The sequence below is a fragment of the Vidua macroura genome, chromosome 3, assembly GCF_024509145.1.
Source record: "Vidua macroura isolate BioBank_ID:100142 chromosome 3, ASM2450914v1, whole genome shotgun sequence".
NCBI lineage: Eukaryota > Metazoa > Chordata > Aves > Passeriformes > Viduidae > Vidua > Vidua macroura.
Genome location: NC_071573.1, coordinates 27,264,345 through 27,276,308, shown reverse-complemented (window position 1 = coordinate 27,276,308; position 11,964 = coordinate 27,264,345). Strand labels below are relative to the sequence as shown.

At 44.9% G+C, this 11,964-nt stretch overlaps 1 protein-coding gene and 1 long non-coding RNA gene across 5 annotated transcripts in view; one reads left to right on the top strand and one right to left on the bottom strand.

Annotated features, from left to right (window-relative positions):
- Positions 1–570: 570 nt before the first annotated feature.
- Positions 571–1,956, bottom strand: LOC128805310 (uncharacterized). Its single transcript, XR_008436375.1, has 2 exons — positions 1,871–1,956; positions 571–1,316 (listed from the first exon to the last, which is right to left on the bottom strand). It is a non-coding gene; the product is annotated as an uncharacterized LOC128805310 (long non-coding RNA).
- Positions 1,957–2,122: 166 nt separating this feature from the next.
- The window catches only part of TRERF1 (transcriptional regulating factor 1), a 99,872-nt gene continuing 90,030 nt past the window's right edge, over positions 2,123–11,964 (top strand). For 2 of the 4 annotated variants that reach the window (XM_053973214.1, XM_053973213.1), the window contains exon 1: positions 2,123–2,278. The gene's annotated coding sequence lies outside the window, so the exon portion shown is untranslated. The remainder of the gene's footprint in view (positions 2,279–11,964) is intronic. The other 2 variants (XM_053973216.1, XM_053973215.1) reach the window with 1 other exon arrangement.

The window sequence follows — 11,964 nt, the reverse complement described above, 5'->3', positions numbered from 1 at the left end:
GAGACCAACTCATAACTGGCAGGATAAACACAAAGAATGCAGTCTGGCTATAGCCAGCCCACACAATTTTATGGAAATGTTGTCCAGAGCTAAGAGTTTTGTGTAGTTAAACTTGATATGGCAGAGTAAAATGGGTCCAATTTATAGCATGTCAGAAGGCTTCTTGGTAATCACAGAATATTCTGGGTTGGAGGGGACCCACAAGGATCATCAAGTCCAACTCTTAAGTGAATGGCCCATACTGGAGGCAAAGACACAATGTTGGCCTTACTAGCACCATACTCTTAACAAACTGAGCTAATGATTCTTTGTTCCAATTTAAATTAGACATTTGCTTCTATTTTGAGTTATACCAAAAACCCTTGTGTTTCAGCTAAATCAAATAACACCTAGCTGATTCAACAGAGATTTGCTTGCATTGATTAATTGGACAAGTAGAGATGCTGAGACAAACCTAGAAAGACTGTTAAATTCCATTGCTTATTTTCAGAGGTCATTTTGGAAATCACAAGTAATATGGGCTATTCTGGGTTCCAGACTAGACACAAAAAAACAGAGGCAAAGCACATGTTGAGTTGTGGTTTTAATTCTATTTTCATCATAGTTTATATGACTTAGGACTCCAGCAAGCAAACAAGCCAACCACTGAATCCAAAATTCAGCATAGATTTTGCATAGCTCAGCACAGAGAACTTACATCTGAATGGTATTCTTCAGTTAAGTAAAAATAAAATTAGAAAATTAGTAGCTGGCGAGGAAGAAAACAAACCTTTCTCACATTTGTGTATAGTTCAAAGAAATTTAATAGCCAAGGGGTGATATCATACTTTTTCACTCTTACTCTAATCTACACTGTAAATCAAAACAATTTCATAAAAGGTTAAATTATTAAGAACAGTGGGCCAATGGAAGTGTCATGCAACCGGGAAACCAGGATGACCATAAAAAGAAAATGAGGCTGCTGGTAACCATTATCATGTAAGGCTGAATCACAAATGCTAACACCAAAGACCTTTTTCTGTTCCAGTTATAACCCTTGAGAGTTTTGTCTGTTGGGGTTTTTTTCCCTCTTTGAAGGCAGAAGTAGGCCTATAACCATCCCCGTTTCAGTTTCTCTCTTCCCAGCGATGGTTTCTTACAGTCTGTCATTGTCTGTGAGCTTAAACGGAGCACTGCATAAGCTGTATGCATCACATATCTGTCCCCAAGATGTAAAATCCTTCCCTGCGAAGGAGCATTTTGGTGCAATCTAATGCAAATGCCGAGCCCAAGGAAAGAAGGACCGATGAGGTATTTCACCAAAATGTTTCTGTAGACTTTAAAAAAAAAAATCATTTAGGACGACCAATGGCAAAGATCAGTGACCACAGGAGCAAGTTCCTACATTGCTCGCTGTATTAGAGAATTAACTTCTAAATTAACCCAAAGCGGAGGAGCCGCCCTGGAGCCGGAGGCGGCCACGGCAGGCGCAGCAGCCCTTCCCCGCTCAGGGCAGGAGAGCTCCCGGGTGAGACAGCCCGCCTTTACCGCGGCCACTTTCCCCCTCCGGCACCCCGGGGCTGAAGGAGGCCGGGCCACAGCGCCTGCAGCCCCCGGCCCGACACGGCTGCCCCTCTCCGCATGACACCCCGGCGCCAGGGGAGCATCCCCTGCATCCCAGCCCCTCGGCAGCGGGACCCCCTCGGCCCCAGGGCTGGCGCGGTGTCGTCCCCCGGCGCCGCCGCCCGGGGGGAGCGGGAGCGGTGCCCGGCTCCACCGCCCTGCGGCATGCGGCGGGATCCCGCGGCAGCCCCTCGCCCGCACCCCGCCGACCCGGCGGGAGCCGCTGACAGGTCGCCGCCAGTGGCCCCGGCACCTGCGCTGCGCTCACCGCCCTGAGAGGAGGGGCTGCCGGCCAGACCGCGGCGCGGCGGAGCGGGAGGGAGGGAGAGACGGAGGGAGGCGGCGGCGGCGGCGCACGGCCGGCGGCGGGCGGGCCCCCGGGGGCGGCGGGCGCCCCTCGCCCCGCCGCGGGGCCGGGCGGCCGCGGCGCCACCGACACCTTACTTCCTGCTTCGCTACCCGGGGCCAGACCCATCGCGGCGGAGGGATCCCGCCGCCTCCCGCAGCCTCCTCCCCCTCCTGCTTCTGCTTTTCCCGGCTCCCTGCTGCAAGGAAATTATTTGACAGCGATTTGCTGACACCGGGGATTTTTTTCTTTTTCTTTTTTTTTTTTTTCTTTCTTTCTTTTTGCATCACGGACTCGGCAGCTCGGCGGGCGGGGGAGGCCGTGCCGGAGGTAAGTGCCGGTGCCCGGAGCCTCCCCCGGCGCGGGGCCCCCGCCCCGCTCCGCTCCATGTGCCGCCGCCGCCGCCGCCGGGGTGGGTGCCGGGCAGCGGGGCCGCGCCGGGCCGGGCTGGGGGAGTGCGTTTCCTGGCGGAGCGATATTTGTTTACAGGATGGGCGCCGTACTGTAAGTGAAGTAGGACCGAGCCCGGGGCAGCTCCGTAATAAATTAATATCGCGATTTGCTCCCGCTCGCCGACACCGCCACGAGCCCCGCGCCCGCCCCCCTCCCCCGCCCGTCTGCACTTGTTGCAGACTTCGCGCCAGGTAGGGGCAACGCTTCGCAAGTTTCGTTTTTGCAGGAGCCGGGGCTGCGCTGGAAGGAGAGAAGGGAAAAAAAAAAAGGGGGGGTGGGGGAGGAGGGAGAAAAAAGTTTGCAGCTCGCAGTTGACTTTCGGTCTGCAGCGCCGAGGCCCTGCCGGCTGCCGCCGCCGCCTCCTGCCCGTCCGGGCGCGGGCGGGCGGGGGGCGCTGCCCGGTACCTGCCCGGGCCGGGCGGGCGGCGGGGCCGGCGCGGGGCGCCCCCACCGCGGCGCTGCTGCGAGTCCCGGGCGCCGCCGCGCCGTGCCGGGAGCAGAGGCGGGGAAGGGCGGCTCGGCGGAGCTCGCCGCGGAAGTTCTCCCGAGCCGCGCTGCCCGTCACGGCCCCTGACACGAGTGGGCGACCCAAGCGCTACTCCTCCCGTCCTTCGTCCCGCAGCGCGCTCGGTGCCGTCTCGGTATCAGTGTTGGGAGCGGAGCGGTCCCGGGGCTCTGCTGTGGAGCCCTTCCCGGGCGGCACCGCGTGGGGCGAGCTCGTTTCGGAGGAATGGGGATTTCTCCCTCCATTCCTGCGGGAGAGGAGCGCTCGGCGGGCTGGGCGCTGGCGAGGCGCTCCGGCTGTCTGGCCCGTCAAAATTACGGAGTGCTAAGGAACAAAAACTCTTAGCCAGGTATTTAAATACCGGAGAGGCGATTTGCAAGTGACATTAATCGGCAGTTAACCAGTTAATAAATGGATGATGCCTATTCATCCTTCTGCTGACTTTACAGAGTGGTTTTCACGTCTGCCTGTCAACTAACCGGGCTTGACTGTTCGAGATGTAAACCTAGCCAGGTTATTGCTTTCGTCCAGTAAAATCTGACCTGCACTTGCTGTCCTTGTGCATCAGTGCTGGTCCTCATTCAGATAGTTACAGGTGAGATTCATACATTCTTACAGACTGACATGATGGCAGCAAAATATATAGGATGACCCATAGCTTAAATATTTATGGAAAATACTGTGTTTAACTGCATGATTAATGTTTTAAGCACTGAGGGGGGAGTTTTATGCCGTTGGTAGCTACAATTTTACTGTGGGTATGGGAAGAGGAGAGAGTTCACCTGGCAGGGTTGGCCTGGCTCCTCGGCATGGCCACTCTGCTGTCAGTACACATCCTGCTTGGGCCTCTGGCCCACAGAGCTCCCCTGGGGACCAGGGATATGTCTGCTGCCCTCACTCAGGGTATAGTGTCATGATGAAGTGACCCAACGTTGCAATGTCAGTGTGTGCATGAGTAGTTCCTGCATGCGGTACATGCAGCTGTACGCTGTCATCGCTTATCTGCTTCATGGTCTTGGATGTTCGGTTGGATCAGAATGGAGCCATTGCATTAATAAGGTGCATCTATCTAGAAATAACCCATTTCGCTTTATTGTCCATTGAAGTGATGGAATTTAATATGCCCTGGTTGGTATCTTACCTTTTTTCTAAGTGTTATCCAAGGCACACATATAACAATGGAAGGGCTCTATGTTCCATGCTTGCTCTCTGCATGCATACTATGCAGCTTTGCATAAAACAAATAAAGACTTTTTTTTTAGAATTTAGTTAAGTGATTTTTCATATGAAGTAAATGTGTCATTTTTCTTTCTACTGTAGAGGATACTCTGATAATCTTTGGAAAAATTAAAGGCTTAAGTATAGCCTACTCAAAAGGTTTTGGTGCAAATGAATGCTCTAGAACAATCTGTTCTACCATTGATGAACAGCTTGTGTTTCTGAAGTTGGAGATCTCAGTGAGGACCTGAGCAGCATGTGGTATGGTGGTCAAACCTGTGTATCTTGAAAAGCTAAAAAAACTCAACCTGTGTATCTTGAAAAGCTAAAAAAATCTCAAATGCACTTCACTGTAAAACTTGGCCTGAGTGTGAACTGGAGAACTGGCCTTTTGGTGATATGAACACTGGAGCTTAATCACGCTGCTGTGTCAGTGTATGTTCTGCTGTTGGCATCCCTCCCTGGGGAAGAGGGATGAGGACACAGGTAGCTAGGCAGGCATCCTGCCTCCAGTGTCTAGTATCATGGGCCAACATGAGTGTAAATAAACCACAGCATGACTAACCTCTCTACCTAACATTGACTCATGTTGTATTTCGATAGACTGAAAAAGTCTCCATGCCTAAGCCATTTCATTTTCTCAACCTGTATCATAATAATGATGATCTGCCTATTGAAAATCCTCCAGTATTCATTAAGACCATAAAGCAAGTCCTTGTTTTAGGTTTGTTTTGCTTCTGGGTAGTGCTCAACTAGCCTAGATAGAAAAAAGGAATGCCTAGATTTTAAACGCAAAATTCTGTTGCTTCTCTTCTTCTGGCCATTTTAATTCTTCAGGTGATACAGTGAGGCTTGCAATTATAAACTGGGCTCATAACTTGGCATCTGGCAGGGAGTATGAGAAAAGTATAAGAAAAGCAGTTCTGTAAAGTACTGTAGGTTCCTTAAAACAGTAAGTTAATATTTTGCTGTGAATATTTTCATCTTATTTTTTTGTTTGTTCTAATCAAGTGGGGAATATGTCACCTAACAACTTACTCAGCCAACTTACTCAGTGTTTGAGAAGGCCCTTCTTTCCCTTTGGCAATACTGTAATGGAACAGTGTAAAAAAGAAGGGCCCTACGTTGTGCCTCCTTAATATGTCATAATAACTGTGAGATAAAGCAGTTTCATTTCAGCTTCCTTAGAAATATCTGTTTGTTTTTTGGTTTTTTTAAAAAAAGCAGTGTTTGACAGGCACAAAATAATGGTTGATGTGGAAACAATTTGTTTCCTCCCCTTGCATTCTTTTGAGAGCTGCATAGTTCCAATAAAAAATTATCATCAGAACTACAATTTTTCCTGTCCCTGAAATTAACGGATCCTTTTGCCTGCCCTCCACCTGAGAGAAGTAGGCAAAAGCATCTTCAAGTGCACGTATGAATTCTGCCTGGAGTAGCTGCCACACCCGTGGTTATTTACGTAAGGTGAGGAGCACAAATGGTCACTCTGACTTCCATGGCACTGCTTACAAGGGTAGAGTTACCGTGTGTGTAAGTGGGGAGGGACTGAGGGGCTGCATTCAAAACTAAAGAAAAAGGAAGGTAGCAAATTCCATAAGTTTTGCTGTATGTGAAGTTACAAAACCTCTTCTTAACTTGCCCATCTCTGAGAAACCTATTACTGTAATCAGTTGCAGGGCTGTGAGGGGAAATTGGGCCTTCTAAGATAAAGACTAAAATAGCACATTCAAATATATTTTAAGAAAGGCAACTCTTCCTTCAAAGAGTAGGTCTGAACCTGGTTCAAAGAACAGTAGCAACAATTTTATTGGTTTTTTTTTTTTTTTGTCTTTAGCAACTATTTGCTTGAAACGAAACAGATTTAAGAGATTCACTGAAATTACTTTTGAGCAGCATGCGTTTAGGCACCAAGTTAACTATGGAGCTTGTGGAAGTGTCTCCTGTTAGATCTGAAATGCTGAGAATGGGCTCTTGCACCATCATCTCCTTGCTGCTTGCCACTGTACGTGCAGGCTGGCTGGGAGGACAAAGTGGGTGACACAGTCAGCCAGCAGCTCATATTGCCACTGGTTTTTGTTGGATGTTGGTTTCTGCAGGCAGAAGGAATAGTGTTTTGATAGCAGTTTCTTTTCTCTCTTTCTGGCTTGCCTGTGTCACTCCATGATGGTGGGGTTGGGGGCTCACCTGGACCTGCTCAAAGCAGCAGCAGAAAAAAACCCCAAGCCATTGATTTGTATGGAGAAAAACTGGAAAATGTGCTCAGGCTACAACCTGCTGCCACAGAAACTTGAAGGAAAATACATAATTTGTGTTACTTTCTTCTTGAGAGGATAATGGTTTGGGGAACCCAGGACATGCTCTTAAATATATGGCCTATTACTGTGTCATAGTGTTTTGTTTTTTTTTTTTTTTTAAGTTTAAACTCTTTGCATTAGAGTGGGGGTGTTGAAGGGTTTTGGAGTAGTCCTGGAGCGTTAGGTATATTTTGAGGCTCTGAGTGAAATGAGTCTTGTGGTTTCAGCTTACTCCGTAACAAAGAGTAATGTGTCGCACACAAACAGCCCACCTAAGTTTTCATAATTGACTGATGATTTGCTCTGGAAAGACCCAAAATCCTGATATGAGGCAGATTCAAAAGGTAGTTGATTTTTTTTTTTAAATTTTCATTTTAGTTTGTCATTCTCCAATTTACAGTTTAAATTTTATTAGAATTTCAGACAAATTGCTTCTCTTCAGCTTCCCGTCCTCTGCTCAGGTGGGCTGTTGTCACGTCCCATGCACACGGTGACAAGTGCTGAGTTTCCATACCCCACCAATGTCTCAAGCAGCCATCCTGGGTCTTGTCACAAATTTTCTCCTGTCTGTTTAGTTCAGCAAGAAAATTGTTTCTGTCTTTCCCCTCTCTCCCCTCATCAACTGCTCATGGTAAGATTTTTTTATAGAGCCCGCATTGTGATATGTCCTTGAAGTGCAGAGCTGCAAGATTTTGTTTTTGTTTGCCATTTTTTTCTCTTCATTTTAAAGTTCACTGCAACTATAGCAAAACAAGATTGTTGTAGATGGTCTTTTTTGATTCCTTCCCCCCCTCTGCCCCCCACCCACTCCCACCCCCCCCCCCCCCCCCCCCCATTTGTAAAAAATCTCATATTCGGTAAAAAGCAAAAACTCAGATTTAGGTACTAAAACTTAGTCCAGCTAACCCTGGAGTGTAAAGATTGGCAAAATACAGATTGGGAAGGATTGCCCCAGCAAAACAGGTAGGTGTAAGTTAAATGTTAAATTATCAGCACCTCCTTTTTAAAGGATCCCTGATGGTGAGGTTTTTGCTCACGCCATCTGGCTAGAACAAGGCTTACCAGGACTTTTAAAGGACAGGGGCCATTTGAGGTGCAGAATTTATATCAGGTACTTTCTTTTTAAGTGAATGTCAAATCCTAAATAATTTCAGCATCAGACTGTGCAAAAAAAGTACCCAACGCTGTGAAGCAAGTTTAAAACTTGAGAATGGCTGAAGTCTTCTGTCTTAAAAAAAAAAAAAAAGTAATTTTGGTCTTTGTTCTCCAGTCCCTCTTCTTCTCTTCTCCCCCTCCCCCCCGCCCCCCAATTTTCATTGATGGGGAAGTTTCATTTCCTTTATTTATGTATTTTTAGTGTATGTGTGTTTGGGGGGGCATGAGGGTGGATAGGAAGGAAGTCTGTGTTCTAGTTTTTATATTTAAAACTAAAAAATAGCAAATGCTGGTGTGTTTAGAAATGACTTTAAATACATTTACCCTAGTAAACCAAAAGTTCTGCTGATGAATAGTGAATATTATTAGGGCATTGAGGGGTTTCGCAACACTTCTGTGTGGGTGAGGGTCCTGTCTGAGGTCCAGTTGTACTGGCAGGAAAGTGTTTTTCCCAGTACTGTCATGTTTCACATGCCAAATCAGAACTAGAAGTGCATTTTCCTGGAAGGATCTCTATTTACACATGGAAGGTTATGCCAATTACAGCTACATTAGCCTTTTTTTTTTTAAATTTTTAATTCCACACTTGACCTACATAGTAACTTCTTTCATTTTCTTAACAGAGCACCTACTACAATCCTGGAGTGTGAGTAAGGTAAACCTGCTGTCCTGTGGCTCTAATGCATATGGGTGCTCTTGCAAGAGTATGATCTTAAGTGGGTCCTCATGTAATGAATGCTGCTAGAGCTTTGTACAACTTGAAATAGCACTCTGTTCTCCAGGCAGAATTTAATACAGTTTATTGGGGACCAGGAAATATGAAGTATGTTGTCCATATGTAATAATATTTTTTTTCCTCAAAAGAGATCCCATGTACTTTAATTCCGAATACAGTTTTTAAATACTGCAGGTTAGGAAATACTGCATTGCAAATCTGTGAAAGTTTGGAGACATAAGACGAGGTGATTTTAATACACATTTTGATCCGAGACTAAAAGTTATTTACTCTTTTGGACAGTGCAGCGGTTCATGAAGAAGGAGGAGGTAGATGGGGCTTCTTTGGCAAGTGCCTGTAGGTGCTGGGTGTTGGAGCAGGAGTGCAGCTGGCAGTGCTGCCTCCTGGACTTGTACCGCCAGTGCTTCATTCTTCTGCTACTTTGCTGTCTCTTTCTGCTGGTGGGGAAGATGTCCTAGTGGAAGATCTTGTTCGTACCAGAAAAAAACAACCCTGACTAGTAAATAGTGCTGTTGTTATTTTGTAAGCAGATTTGCTACCTATTTGCTCTTTTTGTGATGTTAAAATTAGCATTGTTAGCAACAGTAGCAGTGTATTAAATAAAATAATGGATGCTGATCAGACTTTGCATGGTTCACAAGTAGGAATACTTGGAAGACCCTACATAGGTAAACTGGACTTTCTCTTCCCTAAAATGTAGGCTTCCAAAGCCCTGAAATATTCAGGATACTGACTTAAAATTTTGTAAACAGCATCTCAACTGCTTCTTTTTTGGTCTCCCTCTTTTATATTTTGTTTTATCCTGAGCATGGAACCTGGGCTTACCTTGCAGAGAGGTGATGGTGTTTGAGTTGGCCCCTTGCTGCTTTCAGCAAGGAGAGGGCTGCACGTTGCACTCTTTTGAGAGGCTGAAAGCATCTTTAATGACTTCTAGGCCACAGTGGGCTTTGAAGTAACCCTGAGCTCTGTGGCCATTACCAAAGCTGAGCTGGAGCCTGTAGTCACCTGAACCACAAGTACACGCCACATATAGCTCAATGCTGAACGCAGGAGTTTTGTTGCTGCTTGTGCCCCTAGTATATTTGGAGGGAAATGTGTGGAAGCAGTTCAGATGTTAACTCACTGGCGTGATTTTGGAGTTTTTTTTGTTACCTTTCAAAAGCTTATATTTAGTGTTGCAGAGGAGCCCTTATGTATCTTGGTGGAACAGAAGAAATGCTGCTTCATGTTCAGCCACACTCAGTAGTGCAGCTTTTCAAGAGCACCGATGCTGTGGCCTGCCATGCAGTTCCAATTCAAGCAAAGGTCTCCCATGTGGTTGCTTGCATGTGTCCTCCTATCTATATTTTGTATCTGCAATTTCAGTATATGCTTCCAGAATGATTTTTTTATTCATTTCCAATCATTCTTCAAAGATAACAGGCAAAAAACATCAGGCTGGTTGTGATTTTACAGCAGTAGAAGGTAGACCACTTTGATCTTGTTAAATTAATTTTCTTCATGTGTGGGCTGAGTGTGTAGTGAGCTGATTTAGTTTTTATTGATCACTGTAAAAATGTGAATTCAGCATCAGAGCAATGATAATAAACAAGTACTTGCAGTGATATTCTAATGAGTTTCTGGCAAAAATAAGGCAGAAAACCATCTCAGAGACTGACGTGCTTTAGTGGTGAGATGATGAACCAGGATACTTTATTTGAAAGGGTTGAGTAAAGCTGTTTGAAGTTCTAACTCTTTCTGGCAGCACACTTGCCCGCGAGCAGAAGCATGCCAAGCGAGGCAAGATGCAGTATTTTCATGGAGGTATTTGAGTGTCAGAAATGGCATTCTTGCCTCTGTCTGGAAGGGCTTTCACCCCCCTGATCACACCAAGGTAACACAAGTTGTAGGAACCAAGTGTCCGCTTTGTTAGAAGGTGTCTCTGGGCACAAGCAGTGGAGCACTAACGACCTTTCCGTCCCCATCCACAGGAATGCCCTGCAAACCATCATCGTGTGTTTCAGTAAGTCTGCATGGCAAAGCATCAGGTACCGAGCGGGGGAGTGGAGAGAGGTTTCTAAATTAGCAGGCAATTTATGTCTGTAGAAGTGAGATTCATATTCATAACTACGTTAAACACATATTTCTGAATATGGTAGGGGCATATCTCCATTTAAAGTGGCAGTAATTCCTCTAAGCCAAAATATTTGTAGAAGTATGGGCAGCAAATTCTCCCTCATTCTTCCATTGATGCTGTGTTTCCAAGACTTGAAGAGGTTCCTCAGTTGTGATGGTGAACAGTGATTCTCTGTATTTTTTTTTTTTTTTTTTTCTTTTTGGTCAGTTAAGCTTGTTTTATGCTGTCAAGAGTTCAGTAAATTGGTATGTGAGCAGCATGGATCACAATGAAAAAGTATTGCTGCTGTATGTATGAGATTGATAACGTTAGAAAATGAGAGGCATCATTTTTTTAAAGTGAGGAAGTTTTTTTTTTAGGACTATGAAATTTTGTAAGAGATGGTTTATAATTAACTTTAATACTTTTCTAAAGTTACTGCTATTATAATGAAAGAGCATGAATAAGAGAATATGCCTTGCAGGTAAAATGAAAAAGATTTCGCCTTCATATACTTGAAAACCAAAGATGCATTGCAGAGGATGAATTTTACTGCTTCTATATTGCTTGTAGTAAAAAGTTGGTCTTTGAAGTTGAAAAGAGCTTTAGATTTAAAGAAATAATACACCTGAAAAGGGAGGTTCACAGAAAAAAGACATTGGATTAAGTACTGTTTTGTTAATGAAAAGAATGTAAGTTAAGCCAAATGTGGTTGCCTGCATAGTAAGGTACTGCTTAACATGAGTGGGAATGATAAAATAAAGTCTTAGCAGACTTTTATTTCAACGATTTCCAACTTTCAGAAGTTTTAATCTGGATGTTGCATGCACATACATAAACGATAGACTAATACCACAGAATTACTCTAATTTATGAAAGGAGCTGTACTTTGATGCTGGAAGTCTGTCAGCATACAATCCCTAGGCTAGCTGCTTGATCGTTAGTTAAAGTAGGGGTTCATTAAAATAACATGGGCTCATCTGGTTTTAAAGGCCACCTCTCAGCCAGTAGGCGATGGTCCAGAATGAATAAGGTTGCAGTGCAGACATTATATGGCAATGGCACATAGATTACTACATAAAGCTGGCTGATAGGAAGGCTTCCGTCGGATTGCGTGCTCAGTATTGGACCAGATTTTTCAATTTTTACTCATCTGTAGCAATGCTTGTTCTTGTTATAGTTGGTTGAACTACCTGTGTGACTGTTTAAAAGAAGGTGCAAGGTTGGGTCTGTGTATAACTGACGGCAGCTCCTTTTAATTATTTTACTCTGTAATAATTGTATTCTTCTAGTTGAAGTATCATAATTACAAAGTGGATGATGGGCTTCAGTTATGTAAGGGAAATCCTTACAATTAAGAACCCGGTCTATACTTTGCATAAACAGCTCCTTTTTTTCTTTTTTTTTTTCAGGAAGAACTTTTACTTTCAGGTTATTTCTGGAAAATCCGTACTGCTAATTATGTAAACTGCAAGAAACAAAAAAAGAGAACAAGAGTGGGGTATCTTATTTTAGGCTTCAGCAAATGCAAAGTCATACGTGGCCATTACAGCTATG